Source organism: Notamacropus eugenii, chromosome X (genome assembly GCF_028372415.1).
Source record: "Notamacropus eugenii isolate mMacEug1 chromosome X, mMacEug1.pri_v2, whole genome shotgun sequence".
Lineage (NCBI taxonomy): Eukaryota > Metazoa > Chordata > Mammalia > Diprotodontia > Macropodidae > Notamacropus > Notamacropus eugenii.
Window position 1 is genome coordinate 65,769,437 of NC_092879.1, and position 18,227 is coordinate 65,787,663.

Below are 18,227 nucleotides of genomic sequence, written 5' to 3' on the forward strand. Positions count from 1 at the left end.
AAGCTGTGCGGTATTTGATCACAAACTGAAACTGTAAAATTAAATTTCATTTAATCAAAGCTCTAAAACAATCAAAATATTTCCAGAGTTTGGCTTTCAAAGAAACATTATGTTGAGCCAACTCACCCATATGAATTATAATAAGGAACTTCTTTTTTCTCCTATTTCAATTACATGTGTGAGCAGTTTCACTCAGGAATTCAAATGCTCTTAACCCTCCCCTTTGAAAACAATAGTAAATACTTATTTTGCCTCAATAATGCAAGTTATTTTCTCAGAACTCCTGAATAGCAAATAGATGTCATTACTGTATAATATAACAAACCCATTGGAGCTCACAAACCAACTTATGAGAAAGAAATGCAGTGACCAACTAGAAAAATAGTGGTAATTTATACTGGTTGAAGGCATCTGCTTTCCCGGGGACCTTTGGTTAGCACTGGTCATAAAATTGAATCTGCTCCCCTAATGAACAATAGCCTACTGAGGCAGACAAGGAGTTCATTAGAGGGAAAGAAAGCAGTTTTTTCATCCTCTTTATATTGGGGGGGGGGAGGGATGGAATCTAAACTGTCGTGGGTTTTATTGGATTGGCTGAAGAATTAGGGGTCCTGAATCTTCTTGTAAAATGCCAAACTATATGATATGTAGTAACAACTGTATATTAATATCTGATAACTCAGTGGGTGAATTTTGGTGATGATGTGAATTTGTAGGTTAGTATAGGGCCGTGCTTCTTCTCCAGCAATATTTTATGATCTTCCAGATCAGAGAAATGTCACATTGAACACAATCTTGGGTTTTCTTTTGGCCCAGTTGGACCAAAAGAAGGTTAAGGGGGTCATTTGCACTGTCATATCATATGAACTGGAGAATCCTAGTCATTTAGGAATCACCAAATCCTGAGAGGTACATGAAGGAATGACAAAACCTTCTTAAGAGGCACGTTGATATACTAGAAAGAACCCTTGGTTTGGAAGGAAAAGATGGATTTCAGTCCTAGCCCCAATACTATGGACTCTGGGTATGGCCTCCACTTCCTTTTCCGTAAAACTGGGATAATAGCACCTATACACTATTTGTCACCAAAGTAAGATTCTATATTCTGATTCTTTTTTAGGTTTTTGATCATTTCCCCAGACTTGACTTTTAAGCTCTTTGTCAAGGGAGATCTCTGCTTTCAGTAGGGGTAGGGGGTGTACTGTCAGTCACTCGATCCTCTCACAATGTGTGGGCCTAGAGCTCCAGAAACAGTCTCTGCTTCTGCCCCTGCTGCTGCTGTGGCTCTCTAGGGTTCCTCCACCCCCTTTCCCCTCTGCCACCCTGGGGCTGGGGCCAGACCACTCCACTCTCCCACACTGGTCCCACAGGCTTTTCCCACTAGTCTTCCAGTTTGTCCTCGGTGTTTTGGGGTCTTGAAGTCTGGAAACCACCACAGGTGCAAGAGAGTCGGTCTACCCAAGGCCTGCTCATGTCCCCTCTGTGCCTGCACCCTGCCCCCCACATGGCACTATAGATACTCCCCATCCACCTTCCAGGCTGTCTTGGGCTGGTGATTTGCTTCACTCTGTCATTCTTTGGGTTCTGCAGAATTTGTTTAGAGCCATTTTTTACAGGTATTTGGCTGGGCTTGGGGGCAGCACTCTAAAAAGTGCGTACTGTTACTCCACCATCTTGGCTCTGCCCAAGGTTCTCCTTAGAGACTAGATAGTATAAATATATACTATTGGTCTGGCAAGGTTGTTATAAGGAAAGTATGACATAAATGCAAACTATTATTAGAATCATATCACATTTTCGAAGGGAAAGATACTTTGAATTTGCCATTGCTTTTATCAGTCTGTTTATATTGCTGCACATGTCTACTCTAGATAAAATTGACTCTGAAGTCAGTAGAAGCATACATACCAATATGGGGGCTGGAACAAGATCCAGAGGGTGGGCAGAATCCTGAAAAAGATGATTGTTAGACTTAAATTATTTAACTCCATAGTGCAAATTACAACCAGTGGTAGAAATCTCCCTGCTCAGTCATCCTTAGCTATATTGTAAGTTATCAACTGGTACCTTCTGTCTGTTTGTAATGTGCAGGAGATGAGGTACAAAACCTTGTCCTCCCATCATCTTGGCTCCAGCCAAGAAAATGGGCTCCAAACAGTCACACTGACAAGACCGCAATGGGAGCTTTATGGTTTTAATAGGTTGGAACACCTCTTATTCAAATCTGGGTCACTCTTTAGAAAGTTGAGGAGAAGCACCTCCATCAACCTTCAGATCTGGCAGAGTTAGGGATGTAGAAGATAAGACATTGCTTCAAACCTTCAGCCAGGAAGAAGGAAAAACTGAGGGGCAGGTAAGAAAGGACATGATATAAAGAGAGTGGAAGCAAAGGATAGAGCGAAAGACTTCATTCTTTTCCTGATCTTTTTCCTTCAAGTTGAGAAGAGCATGGCTCTCATTTTCTCTCCTCTCCTTCCTTCCTCTCTTTTTTCTCTTCCCTCCCCCCTCCCCTCCCCTCTTCTTCTCCTCTCTCTCTCTCTCTCTCTCTCTCTCTCTCTCTCTCTCTCTTCATTCAATGGAGCAGAAGGTAGTGTTTGACTCTATCCCTCCTCTTTTATGTCTGCACAGTGGTCTACACTGAGACTAGTGTGGTTATCATTGCCATTTTTCTTTTAGGAATCATATTCTCATATCTTTGGCCTTACTGTTGAGAATTCTTTTTTTTATTGTAGAGGAGTAATTTATTTTTTATAGATTTGTATAGTGAACTAGTAATTTCCCTGAATAGTCCCTTTGCTAAGCAGTTCCCATTAAATACCACCTTTCCCTTGAGCAAAATTTTGTATGTTTATTTAGTGGCTAGGCCTCTAGGGGCCCCCACTGGCAATGAGCCCTGTGTGAAAAGAGGACTGGCCCTTAACAGATCGTCAGTATTGCAGCCTTGTTAACATTTTCTGATGGCAAGGTGCAGGTCCTCAGATAATTGGTGGAGAAAATTAGGAAATCTCATTAAGGACACATCAGGGAAATAGGTATAGAAGTTGAAGGGTTATAATTTCAGAAGAGAATTATCAGCTGTTCATTACCTCCACTGGGACTCTAATGAGAAGGTGTTGGCTTTAAATTGTAACAGGAGTGTAAAAGAGCTAAAAGAAGGGACTTTCTGAGAGATCCATTTATTGAAATGTCCTGTTCATAGGCAGGAAGGGAGATGAGGTCACCTCTAACAGTCCCTTCCACAGTTGATGAGTTTAGTCTAACAGTCACAAGAATAAGGTCACTGATATCTGACATGCCCATTCACCCAGCTCCTCCGTGGCCCTTTGCACCACTCACCTCTGAAAATATTGAAGTCTCGCAGTTTGCTACGGGAATTGAACTGCTTTGGATTGAAGCTGTGAGGAGAAATTAATAAGGGGCTATGATTTTTGGCTCTTATCTCATTCAGAAAATTAGGAAGTTTCCCAAGTTCTATTAAGTAATTCTCAACTTAAAAAACCATGAGATGGGTTTAAGAACTGTAACTGGGACGTGGAATGTCTCACTGCATTTTTTCCCTCCACTGCTGAATAATTTCACATTAGTTAGGCTCTGTCATTATGTATTTCTATCACAATAGGGGGAAAAAAATTAAAACCAATGAATGTCGTGCCTCGTTTGTCAAGATCTGAGTCAGTAGCCTGAAACATCTTTCATTGAAAATGCAATTTGGGAAATTCAGCCATACTTGTATCTGAAGATCCTCATACAGTTCATATTGAGCCATTTTACTAATACACTGAACATTAAGAATAATTTGGCATATGGAAATGGTTTTTTTGCAAGTCTTCCATCATGAAAAAGTAAGGTTGGAAATGAACCTTTCATTAGTACAATGTACCTTTCATTAGTACAAACTATAGTTTATCCTTTTGTAGGGAACAGCCAGACTATTCTAAAAATGGGTACCTATAGAGCCAGATTGAAAGGACATAAAAGTACTTAATACACTCTGGGTAAATGGATCCCATTTTCATAAGGACTTCAATCAGGATTCCTTTCTGCCAGGAATCAAAGTTGGGCCTATAAATGTTATTCTTTACTTAGAGGTACAGTTTGGCAGCTTTATGCCCAAGATGGGGAAAGAAATCTTCAATCTCACCAGGGCAAAAGGAGGTACTGGAAATGCTGGGATATGTTTTCGTTCTCAGAAGTGGAGGAAAATAAATCAACTAACAAGTGACATTCCATCTTTTTGTATTTCATTCTTTGTACTACTTGTCCTATCATCTCCAACCTTCTCAAGACTCAAGTAAGGTAAGGTATGTTAGCATGTTGCAAGCCTTAAAACACTACATAAATGTGAGTTATTCCTACTACTACTACTACTACTACTACTACTACTACTACTACTACTACTACTACTACTACTACTATTGCTGCTGCTGCTACCACCACCACCACCACCATTGTTATAATTATTGGCAAGGACTGTCTCTTATTATCTTTTTTGAACTTCCAGTTTCAGCAAAGTGTATAGTATATAATACCTTCCCATTAAGTATCTGCTGAATCAAATTCATTCCTTCCTTCTCCAAGGATGTGAATGCCTATACTGTGAACCTCCCTCATAGTCATGGAATGAGCATTATGTTTCTAGCCAAGTAGCAATGGGTTGAATCTAACGGAGAGCTGTAGGGCAAATTAAGGTGGTATAGAGAGTGATTTCCCCTTGTAGTATTTTGGAGGTTATGGTTTTAAAAAAAATTACATGTGTTTGAAAACCTTGTTAATAAGATTAAATACACTTTTAAGATACTTTGCAATGAACTTAAATTTGGTGAATCCATCAGAAATCTGAGTACAGTTTATCTAATCCTGATGATGGGAAGGTTGTTTTAGTGACTATTCAGTGGAGATTGATAGTATCACAAACTATAAGGTAAAGAATGGATAAAGCTCTCTAGTTAAGAGTCATCTAAGCAACTATAAGACCCTTCTTGGATTGGAAAAGGGCAGTCATTCAATTGAATATATACCAGTGTTAAGTGCAGCAATGGCCAACTTTCTTCTTCTTCTGCCCTTGGAGAGTCAATATACTGAAACTCTTAAGTACTCATATGATATGAGTGCTCTGAAGGCAATAAAACCTTCTTTAAGACTAGTTTGAAGGTATCCAGGTCTTTCTCATGAATACAAAAGGCTTGAAGGGAGTAATCTACAAAAGCTTTTGATGCAAAGCTGACCTGGAAGAGCCTGGAGCCTGGAATGTTTGGAGTCTGGAACAATGAACATGACTTTGGAAAGTTTTTACTCTAAGTTAAGAGATTCACAGTGCTTATTTTACTCAAGTTTTAGGAAAATAAGAGCTACATTATGTAGGGAATGACCACAGCTAAAGAGTAGTCAGTTAAGACTTGCCTCCAAAGATGTTCCTTAGCCAAAATGAAAATTATAATCATATTTGAAACCTAGTTATTGGAACTTGCCATTTTTAGATGCTAAGGGATTATTAAGTGACTATTCTTCTGAGTCTAACTCCAGGTATGGGTAGCAAGAAAGGCTATCTGAGCCTCCAACCCATGACATCAGTAAGCTGGTGAGATGCTGGTATGAACTGCAAAAGGTGATCTCGTGGGAAGGGTGAGAGAGTGGCTGTTCAGTCTGGGCTGAGGTAGGATTCTCCTGACTCAATTTCCCCACTCACACCTGGCAGACCTTAAGCCTGACTGAATGCAAGTGGATAATCCAATTCTGCCTGGAACTGACATGAAGTCGGGGAGATATTGTATCTCTGCAATGTGCCTACTCTTGGTGGTAATTTGCTATAGTCAAAAGGTTTGCAAACTTAATACCAGATCTATTCAATTATAGATTATTGGTAGGGGAACATACGATGTTAATTCTAAAATTAAGGTATTATGCATAGGACTTTAGGCCAACAGCAATAAGTTAGGGTCCTTTAATTCTTAGCAATACTGGGGAGACAATTAGGTCAAGAGCTTGTGAAGTTAGCAACTTAAATATTATTTGTGTCTCAGTTGGTTAATGTTTAAAAAAAAATTCTTTTGTGGTCCACATTGTAAATGCTTTAAAAAGAAGTATCACCTGACCAAAACTTTGAATTGTTTTATCTGTTATAAACTGTGTTCAAAAATGAAAAATTAAAAATTAAAAAAAAAAGAGTAGTCAGTAAACTAGAGACCTGTGTCTAGGTATTTGCACTCATTCACATTTTTGAATTGTTTTACACATTTTTGTTGTTGTTGAGTTTTTCAGTTGTGTCCAATTCTTCATGACCCCATTTGGGGTTTTCTTTGCAAAGATACTGGAGTGGTTTGCCATTTCCTTCTCCAGTTCATTTTATAGATGATGAACTTCGTGCCTAAGATCACACAGTTAGTGTCTGAGGTAGTAAGTTCTTAAATATTGAATTTTATTTTGATAGATTACACATTTTATTCAAATAGATTAGAAACACTGTCTGATGTTTATGCTTAGATATTTATATAAAACACTGGGTTTTTTATATTTTTTTAGTATATTGGTAGGCATAGTAAAATTGGACCTAAGACTAGGCATTGTAGTGAGCTACTTGGAGTGTAGCATGCAGGGAGCTACAATGTGGGACACATTCCCATATCACTTTGTGTAGCAACATCCACCTGTGCATGTATAACATATGAAGAGGTATTTATTTGGTGATCTCAGGTCATATGAGGTTTTTAGTTTCCCAGGTAATAATAAGTAACACAAGTTAGCTGACATTTTCAAATGCAGGGGGAATCACTTTTCAAAATGCCTTCTTCTGGAGCTGATGGTAAGGTCTGATAAGATGGAATAATGAAAATATTAGTGTTGGAGAGGCCCCGTATTGATCTTCTAGTTCAGCTTGCTCATTTTATGAAGGAAAGATGCACAAAACAGAGGACTTGATCAGTCAGAAAGTGAGTGGTAAGAGAAAAATTAAGCAAATAAACATCTTTTCCTATAAACCATGGTTTGTGATGTCCTAAACCTGCAAGTGGCTAAAACGCACCAAAAAGATGCATCACAAATCACCTGAAACACTAAATAGCAATAAAGCAAAAAAAATTAGAGAAGGAAATAAAAAGAAAAGGCCCTTTTTAGGTCCCTGTCTGGAAGATTTTGTACATTCCTTGCTGCCACACCATAGAAAAGGCACAGACAAGGTGATAAGTGTGTGTGGTAGATGGATGGTGATCAAGATAACAAAGGGTCTTCAGATCATGCCATTCAATGATTGGTCAAAGGAATGAGGGAGAAGAAAGACTACATCGGGACAGAATGGCAAGTATCTGAAGGACTGTCCCATGGAAAAGTCATTTGATTTGTTCCATGGGGCCTCAGAGAGCAGAACTAGGATCAGAAGTTGTAAGGAGACAGATTTCAAGATGATATAAGGAAAATTGTCCTACAGATTCCAAGATATCCATCATGGACTGTGTCTCTTACAGACATAGTTCATTTCCCTATTGGAGGTCTTCAAACAGGGCTAAATGACCATTTAATGAGGACAGAGGATCATAGAATCTTGGCACTGGAAAGAGCCCTAGAAATCATCTCACCCAATTCTTTACACAAAGCACGAATGCCTTTGTCAACAGCCCTGACAATCTGTCATCTAGCCCCTTATACTGAGCTCAGCTTTGCTCTGTCTATCTGTCTAGTTCATTGTCCCACACCAAGAAAATCAATTCTGTCTATTCCTCCTCTGATCACAGTCCAAGGGCTGGACTCAGTAAACTCTAACATTTTTTCCAATTCTGAATTTATGATCTTAATTCTAGTACACTTGACAACCCTTCAGATACTCTGAGACAGTTATCATGCCCCCTTCTTTCCATCAGGCTAGATGTCCCCGGTACCTCATAGTCTTGAATCCCCTCACCATACTCATTATCCTCCCTTGTACACATTCCAATTTGCCAGTGCTCATCCCTAAATGTGGTGTCCAGATCTAAACACAGTACTCCTTGTGTGGTCTGACTAGGATAGAGTATAGTGGAACTATCAGTTTCCTAATCTTGAACCCTATGAATGCCTCTCTTAATGCAGCCTAAGATCACATTACCTTTCCTGGCTACCATCTTCATATTATTGACTCATGTTCAGCTTGAATTTGTCTAATCCCCTGCTCATAGATCTTTCTCAGACACATTGATATCCAGCCTGTAGTTGTAAAGTGGGCATTTTGGACCTGAATGTGACATTGCACATTTAATCTCCTATCTTATTAGACCGTCTGTTATTTTACTCTCATTTGATCTTTGGGAAAGAAGGAATGAAGGAAGGAAACAAGAATCTATATAGCACCTACTATGTTCCAGACTCTGTGCTAAAAGTACCTACAAATTATTATCTCATTTGATCCTTATGACAACCCTGGGAGGTAGGTGCTACAATGATTCTAATTTTACAGTTGAGGAAACTGAAGTATAGAGAAGTCAAGTAACTTACTCAAAGTAACACAGCTAGGAAGGATCTGAGGCCAAATTTGAACTCAGGTTCTCCTGACTGGAAGCCTAGTACAGTATTTGTGGCATCACTTAATTTCCTCTAGGCTTTGGTGATCCTGATTCTTTTGTCCATTGTAATACCCAGTCCTCCCAGATTTCTGTCATTCACAAATTTGTAAACTGTGCCATCTGTGCCTTCATTCAAGTCCATCGATTAAAAAATGTTTAATGTAACAGGACCAAAGACATTTGCCTTCAGATTGACATCAATCACAGCTTTTTGGGTCAGGGTAGTCAACCAGAACTGTACCGTCCTACAGCCCATATCACTTCATCTTGTGCACAGGATTATCACTAGAGGCTTTGTCTAATTTCTTGATAAAATTCAGCCATTCTACCTGTATAGCTTTCCAATGCTTTTCCAGGTTAGTAATGAAAGGGCCAAAAGAAAGAAAGGAAGAAAGAAAAAGGAAGGGAGGAAGGAAGGAAGGAAGAAAAACAAGCCATACTTGGCCTGTCAGGATCACCACTTCCCTTTCTCAGTGCCCACAAACCATTTAACAATGCTTTCCAGCATTTTGCCAAGAATCCAAGTCGAACTCGCCAGTCTACAATCTAACAAATCTTCCTTCTTTCCTTTTTGGAGGGGATGCAGAGAGCAACACTAGAAGTTTCAGTTGAATTTGGGTTGTGGCATTTTATATTTTTGTTATGCTTCCAACCAGACTCTTAATTGAATATAACAGAACCATGATATTGGTAGGTTCCACTTTTTCATCTTTGGTTCACAATAGAAAATCTTTCATTGTAACACATTATTTTTTTCCTTGTTGTATGTGGAAACATGGGCAAATACTTGCTCAGACTGAGTATATGTCCCCTGGCCTGGAACTGTGCCTACAGAATTGTCTTCTTGGACAAGTAACTTTTAGAAGGCAGATTCTCCTGAATTTTACTGGAGCAACAATGACAGCCAGTGGCCAGTTAGGTTAATCACAGCTGTCTGCTTCCAGCTCCTGTCTTATTAGTCTGCCCAAAGGACCACAGCTCCAGGCTTTCAGTCCTGCCTAATTAGGAGACTGAAGTCAAATTATAACACTGAACATCCTTGCCATTGGCCCTGACCTCCAGCAATGCAGTGGCGGTAGCATTAAAAGGCTCAGGCTGATTTGGAAGGAAAATCACAGCACAGGTTTAGACTTTCTTGGAGCCCAAAAATCAGATTACAAGAAAGAATATTTTTCCCAGACCTTTTATTTCGATTTGGATCAGTGACTTGATCAGCTTTTCTTTACAGACTGATTATGCATTGCTTCACTCCCTGCTTCCCACTCCCCAATCTCCACTACACCCTCCAGCCAGGCTTCCTTACTTGTCATTCCCCTCGCTCCACAATCTTATTTCCAGCCCCTCTGCTTTTCCCCAGGCTTCCCCCCATGCCTAGACTGCTCTCCCTCCTCAGCTCTCCTTGGAACACTTCTCTCCCTTCAATTTCAGCTTATGGACCACCTCCTCCAAAAATCATAAGAATACAACAATAATGATGGTGGTGGTGGTGATAATAGTAAGAATAATAATGAGGATGGTGTTTATAATTATAATTAGCATTTCTGTAGCGTTTTAAGGTTTGTAAAGCATTTTTCATGTTATCTCATTCAGTCAAGCCTTTCCTGATTTCTTTGGTTGTTAGTTGTCCCCCTCCCCAATCGCTGTGTGTTTATTTTATGTATATCCCATATTTACTTCTCTGTGAGTATGTTGTGTCTCCCTCCCACCCCCACCCCAGGAGAATGCAAGCTCCTCAAAAGCACACACACTATGGGTATTTTTTTTTTTTTACTTTTTGCTACTCCACAACATCCACCGTGCCTGGCACAGAGGTGGTTAATAAGTGCTTGTTGATTAAGTGATGAATTTAATGAGTATAAGAAACTCCTTGTGTGGAAATTCTCTTCAGCAATGCAGTTTCACAACTCCTTGGCTCCTTATAGTCTTAGAGAATGGTCTGGGATATGAAGAGGTTAAGTGACCTGTCTATGGTTATAGACAGTAGAGATACTGAGCATCTTCTGTCCATGGTACTGAGTGATCTTTCTTCTCCAAACAAATTCTCCATGTTAAGCAAGCTTTCTGCTTTCCTGTTCTTGCATTCAAGGTGACTTTATCTATTTTCATCTTGCACTTACAAAAAAATCTTTTCTCTTGAACCCTTTATCTGTTTCTCTGCATACCAATGATCTGGCCATCTTGATGAAATTTACCAGTTAATTCAAAGAGGAAAGCTAGGTCATTTTTTTAAAGAAAAAATTAATTATTTCATTCTATAAAGGCAGTTCAGTCACACTGAAAAGACAGGGTTTATCATTCTCAATTTGATTTTTGCATTTCTATTTGCCCTATTCTGTAAATTTGTGCATGGAAAGAAGATTGAACAATGGACGGACAGTTTAGAGCTAAGGTTCATACACTCTAGAGTATGTTTATTGCAAATATGCAGAGGAAAGACATTGATCTGTCTTGTGACTTACGTATGCATCTCAAAATGGCACCATGTATCCAAAGGAAATCAAGGTGGTGTTACAATGGATAGAGTGCCAGGCCTAGTCAGGAAGACTCATCTTCTGAGTTCACATTTGGCATCAGACACTTCCTAGCTGTGTGACCCTGGGCAAATCACCTTACCCTGTTTGCCTCACTTTCCTCATCTATAAAATGAGATGGAGAAGGAAATGGCAAACCACTCCAATATTTTTGCCAAGAAAACCCCAAATGGGGTCACAAAGACTTGGACAAGACCAAAAAATGACTCAACAACAATCCATTGGAAATACCTGTGCTTAATAATCAGGATGGGTCTATGTAGAATTAGCTTAAATATGGTGGCTGGTGGTTTAGTCATCATTAATATTCTAAGGACATTTAGGAACACCCTTGACCCAATCCACATGCTCTTCAATTTCCATGTTAAGACAGTCCATTCATACCTGTAAGTCTTAGGCTTTTTCCACTATACCATGGCGCCTTAGCTGGGCAACAGGGACAGCAAAGGAATATGGAGGATTAAGGGATTTTTTGGTTGATGGAGATAAATTCTCCATGGTGAGGTGCTTCTGCTTACCAATCTTACTCAACCCTTCATCTCTACCAGTCTCTACTTCCATATTAACTGGTCTGATCCAAGATATATTGTCTCCTTTCCTGGTATTCCCTAAAGGCCCTATCAGAAGTGCTGACGTGTGTGTGTATGTGATATGTATGTGATACATACAAATCTAGTAGGCTAATGTGATGAGAAAGGAAATTGTACAAAGTGAGGTAACATAAGAATAGAAAAATAGATGACTGGGTCATTCAGAACCTTACATGCCAGACTGAGGAGGTTTTCTTTCATCCTGGGCATAATAGGGAGTCATTGAAGAATTTTGAATTGGGAGGAGAGGACTGACATGGTCAGAATTGTGTTTTAGGAATATCAGTATGGCGGCTGTGTGAAGTATGAATCCAAGAGGGGAGAGAACAAATTAGTCAAATAAATTAATAGGCTGTATAACTGTGAGGGAACTTAGATGTTACTGAATCCACTCCCCTTATTTTGTAGATGTGAAAACAGAGCCTGGGGACTTGCTCAAGATCACTTGGTAGAACTGAAAATCAAACACAGGACCTGGAATTCCAAATCCATTACTTTTTTCCCACTATACCACACTGGAATTTATTTGTGAGGCAAGTTTTGACTTTCCCATCTTGCATCTCTGACAGTAATCCATCCTACAGAAAATGAAATAGAAAAACTGGCAGTAGGCCAGTTGGGAGTGATGTCAATCTAGGCATGGCCCTTCTTACCTTTCCTGCAAATCAGAGCCCATGTAGATAAGGACAAGCCTTGTGTCTCTCTTTTCTTATCCATCTGTCAATTATTGTTGTACATCATGTGTTCAAATCATCCGTCAAAACAGTGCCACTTGAATTGACTAGAAGATATTAATTTCCCTGAGATTTTAATGTTTCATTTTGAAGTAGCCTAGTGACTAATGAATTATGCTAACAAAAATAGAATTTAAGGTCATACACTGTGGGAATTGGAGAAGAATGATTAGACCCGACTCCCCTGGTTCATACTGGGAGGTAGCCCCAAAACCTGTTGAGTTTCTTTGGATTGTTAATGGGCTTCCTTTCCAGCCTTTTTGCCAATAATCTCTTGATGACTCTTTTCTTAATGGACTCACTTTGATAAAAATTCTTACCCTTCTTCCCAAAGCCTTCCAAGGTGGTATTTGCAGAAGGTCCTAGGCAAAAAAAAAGCAACTGAAATGTTGAGCAAGGCTATTCCTTGTGAGGTAAATACACAATGAACAAGGTTCCTTCTGCAAAGATGGGGAGGAGGAGGAATGGTCAGCATTTATTAAACATCCTACTATACACCAGGCATCGTGCTGAACACTTTACAGAGAAGATCTCATTTGCTAAGGATGGGAAGGGCATCTCACACACACACTCCCCACTGTGCCATGGTGAAGGAGTTCCAAGCCACATTATGGCCAAACAGACCTCATTCTACCTCCCAAATATCTTTCACACCTGTCCCTCTCCTTTATACCGATCCTCACCAATCTTATGACTTCTCAGTTACAGCTTCCTAATTGGTCTTCCTTCTTTCTAAATCTATCCTCCACACAGCTGCCAAATCAATCTTCCAAAGTCACAGGTCTAGCCATATCATTCAAGTGCTCCAAAACCTTCAGTAGCTCCCTATTACCTAAGGAGTAAAATGTCAATTCCATTGTCTGCCACTAGGCAAACTCCTAAAAATCATCTAAACCCACTGCCTCTACTTTTTCAATACCCATTCAGTTGTTAAACCCTTGCAAAATGGTTTCTGACCGCATTACTCTTCTGTCCTCTCAGAAGTGACCACTGACCTCTTAACTACTAAATCTAATGGCCTTTAACTGACCCCATCCTCTTTGATTTCTCTATAGGTTTTGAAAATACTGGCCACCTTCATTTCCTGTATGCTGTTTTAGTCTTGGGATTTTGTGAAATTAACTCAGGTTATTCACTGGAAGGTCAAATACTGAAACTGAAGCATAAATGCTTTGGCCACAGAATCAGAAGATGTCACTCAACAGAAGGATCCTGATGTTGGCAAAGATTGAAAGCAAAAGGAAAAGGGGATGGCAGAGGATGAGATGGAAAGACAGGATCATAAAAGCAACAAACATGAGGTTGGGCAGACTTTAGTAGAGAGTGGAGGACAGGATGGTCTGGCGTGCTATGGTCCATGGGGTAACAAAGAGTCTGACATGGCTGAAAGATTAAACCACAACATTTCATGACAGTCTTCTCTCCTGGTTCTCCTTCTACTTCTCTGATGATTTTTTTCTCAATTCTCCTTTAATGGATTATCCTCTATTTCCCACCCCAACTGTGAATGTCCCTTAAAGTTCTGTCCTGTGCCTTCCTGCTACATCTCTAATGGACACTACTTTGGACTCCAAATGGAAACACCAATCTTGAGTGCAAAGGGAGAATGCTAAATGCATTTTCCTATTGACCTGGCTTTGGGAAGACCTGGATTCCAAACCATCTCTGACACTCATTAGCTGTATGACCCAGGGCATAATGAGGTTCCTAATCTACAAAAATGGAGTAAAGGATTCCTGGAGCACCTTCTATTAGGGGTTGTTGTTAAGTTGATATGGGATAGTCTATGTAAATAAAGCACTTTGAAGCTTTTGTTAGTGTTGCATTCAGGATTCTGGGGTCCATAAAGGCCTCTGTAAATTACAGCCAAATGAAGGACATTTTTGTGTCTCCTGAGAGTGAAACAGAGAGAGACAGAGGCAGAGAAAGCTTCAGTATAGACTCATGATTGAGTCTAGGGCTATTTGTCCAGAGGTCCCCTTTGTCCTTCACCATAGTGTGGTCCACTCATTTATAGCAAACTAGCTCAGAGTGCAATAAAAATCAGCTTACCTTTATGTAGAGGGGGAAAACACTAGAAAAATACAAATAGCAAAGAAGCAAGATTTCAAGAGAATGTAAAACTGCTATCAAACCAGTTCTCCAGGTAGAAGAGGAGAAGGGAATGGAGAAGGGAAAAATTCATCAGGTTGCCATTTAATAGCAAATTTTGCTCAGACAGAACATTATTTAAGTGTTGGGTGAACCAAGAATGGCTCCAACTACTTGAGATTATATTCAGTTTGGGATTACAGAGCCCTTCCCTTACAGTCAGATGGTCACAGACATAGCACACATCCATACTCCAAGTCTCCAAAGGTCCTGGGCTTCCTTCTACGTTGCCAATGAGGTGCTACACTAGAAAAAAAATCTAGCCCAGCTCCGTAGTGAGTGAAAACACTTTTGTGGGCTGGCCTGGGAGACTAACCACCATGGAAAACATCCATATACGATATCCCATCTCCTTCATCTGTGTCTGTACAAAGGCTATCCTTCATACCTGCAAGGGGGGGTGCCATCCTGACCCTGGCTCCATATCCACCAATTATTCTGTATTTATTACACACACACACGCACACACACACACACACACACACACACACACACACACACACATACACACACACACATTTCCTCATCTGTGTACATATTATCTCACCCCCAAGAATTTAATCTTCTTGAAGACAAGGACTGCTCTTTTGTCTTTGTCCAATACCTAGCACCTAACAGATACTGAAAAATGCTTGGTGAATGAATGGACAAAAATGCATTTCAGAATTCTGAACAACTGACAAGTTAACTTCAGAAACAGAGCCCATCTGGAAGTCAGGGGCTGTATAAATTCAAATCCTTCTCTCTCTGTAGCTATGTCCACTTAACAAAAATATAATTTCTTAGCTCTAAGAAAGAAAGGTTTTTGTGTTTTTTCCCCTTCTAAAATAGGCCGAAGAGTCCCTTGGATATAAACCAGCTCTTATAAAACCACATCTTAACGAGTTAAGTATAAATGAATTAGGAACTTAAAACCTGCATCTCATCCTTTGCAATTCCAGGCACTAAGTTCTCTTTGAAGTCTCTGAGAACCAGGGAATGCAAAAGGCATAGGTGAGGAGGCTGAGTGGGTGAGAATTGGAACGAAAATAAATTAAGTTTTCCTTGAAATACACATGGGCTGAGAAAGTTAATGCTAAGCAAAAAGACCTCTTGGAGGATAGCACGATAGGTGAAAACGGATTAAGGAGCTGGTGAGCTCAAACCACAGATGAGTTTACTGTTCTCAAATGAAAATGAACTAGAAATCAAAAGTAGTTTGGGGGTTGTAAAAGGACATGTTGAGATTCTCCTTTTCATGAATAAGGTAAAGTGGACAATCATGTAAACAATATGATTTTTAAGGGCTCTGGAAATGCCTCTTTGTCCCCAAATATCTCCACCTTTGGGCTGTACCTTCACTATTAGAGATTCATTTTTTGGCTTTCCAATGAAATTCTGGTTTTATCTTACTTTCCATTCTTATTTCCTACTTATTCCCATCATAGGGCAGCTAGGTGTCACAATGGATAGAGAGGGCCAGGCCTGAAACCAGGATTTTTGTGAGTTCAAATCCAGCCTTAGACACTTACTAGCTGTGTGACCCTGGGCAAATTGCTTCATCCTGTTTGCCTCAGTTTCCTCATCTGTAAAATAAGCTGGAGAAGGAAATGGCAAACCTCTCCAGTGTCTCTGCCAAGAAAATCCCAAATGGGGTCATGAAGAGTCAGGCATGACCAAAAACAACCTAGCAGTTCCCATCATTTTCCATCTTGTGTTCCAGAAGAAACAGTATGGCATGATGGATAGAAGACCAGCCTTGGAGTCAGGAAGATTCAGATTCAAATCCTGTCTCTGACACATACCAGCTAGAGGATGATGAGCAAGTCATGTGACCTCTAAGTACCCCAAGCAACTCTCTAAGTGTCGGAGTTGCTGAACTGCATAGGTGGAAAGAGTTTCCACACTAAAAGGTCCCTAGGTAGCTGAAATCACAAAATATACTCAATCATCCACCCAACCTGGTCCATTAGTCCCACTTGTCCCCAGTGATCTAGGCTGTCCTTAGAATCTACTCCTTCTTCATCTCTGCCTTTCAGAATCTTTAGTCCCTTTAATATCATCTCTTCTCCAAGACCTTCCCAGATCCCACCAGCTGAAAGTGTTCTCTCCCTCCTCCAAGCTTCCCTGGACACTCTGTTCTCACCATTCCCTCCTTTCTATTATACTTGTCTTTGTACATGGCATGTTCCTAACCTACCCTTGACTCCTTATTGCTGGAAATATCATTTATGTCTTCCCATTTTTAAGTATCTCCAGCATTTTTCACAAGTCTCCCGCATAGCATACACTTAATAAACATTAACTTAAATAGTCTTCTGTCTCCTAATCCAATTTTAATATTCCAGACACCTTAGTCAGGCATTAATTAGCTTGTAATTTCCTTGAGGACAGGGACTGTCTTTTGCCTCTTTTTGATCTTCAGTGCTTAGCACAGTGCCTCACATGGGTAGGTGCTTAATAAATGCTGATTGATTGATTGAGTGTACTTCAAAAATGGGATAGCCCTCCCTGCTACCACCAAGGGGAAAAAAGATTGAAAGAGGCAAGGAAGATACCTGAACCCACCTTCTTGAGTCACCACCATAATTTCTTGCCAGGGATTCACAGTAAAAGGATAGTTTTTTCCATGGCCAGGTCCATAAATAGATACTAATGAAGCAGGACTAGACCTTATTTAGCCAAATTGAAATAAGACACCACAGTTAGGGGTTAATTATGGGATTCTTTGTGTGGAACTACCCTTAGAATGATTATTGGAGGAGAAAAGTGCATGAAGATGATAAATCAATGTTTGTTTCATACATGGCCTAGAAGGGGACAATGTGGCAAGCGGGAGCTAAGTGGGAGGTGATTCTAAGCATGCACACAGTATTTGACAGGGGACAAGTAACCCATATATAGTTGTCATTCCTAGTCATCTAAAAACAACCATTTGAAAAGCAAAAATCCAACAATCTGAATTACTTGGGGGGAAAAAATCCCCATTATTGACTATTAAAGGACCTCACTTTGAGCTCCAGCTCTGCTTTTAACTACTTATGAGATCTTGGGCAAAGCATTTTACCTTTCTAGGCCTCAATTTCCTCATCTGTAAAACAGTGGAGTTGGACTAGAAAGTCTACACCTAAGTCTATAATACTGTGAATTCCAAAAACCTAATTCACATGGGGTCTCATGAATTCAATCTCAAAGGAAAAAAACAAGCCTAATTGTGGCATAGACATGTAGCTAATAATGTAATACCATAAAACATAAATGCACATTCAAAAACCCAGAACCAGGTCTGAATCCCTAAGATCCATGTGCCAATTTGATGGAGCTCAGTGTTGTTTCAATGTCCGATTCAGTCAAATAAACACAATCTAAAGCAGTTTTTTCCATTTCCCACTATCCTGAGAAACACTGAACCTGAGTTAAAATGAATCTCTGGGGTCATTTAGTCCCATCCGTATACGAGTAAGAATCTCCATCTCAGCGTCACCAACAATGGCCATCCCGATTCAGCTTAGAGCCTCTCCCCATGCACCTCTCCCCCCCACACCCCTCCCCGCAGAGAGGGACGTCATTACCTCTCAAATTAGACAGCTTCACTTCTTATTAGGAATGCTTAGAGCTGCCTTGTGAGAAGACAAGATGAGAAAGCCAGAGTTAGCTAGTAGTCGGCCTAAAAAAATGATCTGGGCATTTCAATGCACATTTAGTGAGAATCAA